Source organism: Otolemur garnettii, unplaced genomic scaffold (genome assembly GCF_000181295.1).
Source record: "Otolemur garnettii isolate 467f Iridium unplaced genomic scaffold, OtoGar3 scaffold00031, whole genome shotgun sequence".
Lineage (NCBI taxonomy): Eukaryota > Metazoa > Chordata > Mammalia > Primates > Galagidae > Otolemur > Otolemur garnettii.
This window is the reverse complement of record NW_003852426.1, coordinates 8,184,747-8,186,062: the sequence shown is the minus strand read 5'-3', so window position 1 is coordinate 8,186,062 and position 1,316 is coordinate 8,184,747.

The following is a 1,316-nucleotide window of genomic DNA, read 5'->3' as shown; positions in this document are numbered from 1 at the left end:
GCCGGTTGAGCTATAGGCGCCGAGCCTCTACACAAAATTTTAAAATCAAAATTTTTAAATTAAACTTAAAGCCAGGAGTAATAGTGCATAGCTGTAGTCCTAACTGCTTGGAAGGCTGACACAGGATGATTTCTTGAGCCCAGAAGTTCAAGGTTAGAGTGAGCTATGACCATGCCACTGCATTCCAGCCTGGGCAACAAAGCAAGAACTTATTTCTGAAAAAAAAAAAAAAAAGGAAAAACAGTCTTCCTTTACCTGCTTGAATACATACATAGTTTGTTAAGGTACCAGTAGTCTCATTGCAATGCCTATTCCCAAATAAACATCATTTAATGTAGAGAGTCTCCTTCTCTATTTTAAATTTAGGTGAACAAAATTATGCATAACATACATGTGAAAAGAATTAGAATGACTGTGGATTTCACATCAGAAACCATGAAGGCCATAAAAAAATGAAAGAAAAAAATTTAAGTCCTGAAAGAATTAACAGTCAATCTGGAATTCTATATCCAGTGAAAATATCCTTCAGGAATGGAGGTAACTAAAGACATTCTCAGAGGAAGGAAAACCAAGAGAATTCATCACCAGCACGCTTTTTTTTTTTTTTTTTTGAGACGAGTCTCACTTAGTGTATAGAGTGCAATGGCATCATAGCTCACAACAACCTCAAATTCTTGGGCTCAAGTGATCCTCTTGCTTCAGCCTCCCAAGTAGCTGGGACTGCAGGCCTCCGTGACAACACCCAACTATTTTTAGAAAGGTCTTGTTCTTGCTCTGGCAATCCACCTACCTCAGCCTCTCAGATGTTAGGACTACAGGCATGAGCCACTGTGTCCAGCCCTCCAGCATACATTTTGTAAAATAAAGGCTAAAGGAAATTAGGCTGAAAAGAAATGATAACCGAGGAAAACTAGAAATTTGAGGCTTAAAAGGAAAGCCATAAAAGTGATATATAGCTAGGTAAATATATAATAGACTATTTTTAATCTGATGGTTGAAAGCAAAACAGGCAACATTGCCTGATGGGGTTTTCAATGTATATGGTGTAATATATATGGCAATACAATATAAATGTAGGAAAGCATAGGGACCTATAAGATTATAAGGTTTCTACAATCCACTGAAAGTGATGAAATGTTTATTCTGTGAAAAGTTACAGATAAATTGGCTCGGTGCCTGTGGCTCAAGCGGCTAAGGCGCCAGCCACATACACCTAAGGCGGCGGGTTCGAATCCCCAGCCCGGGCCCGCCAAACAACAATGATGGCTGCAAACAAAAAATGGCCGGCGCTGTGGCGGGCGCCTGTAGTCCCAGCT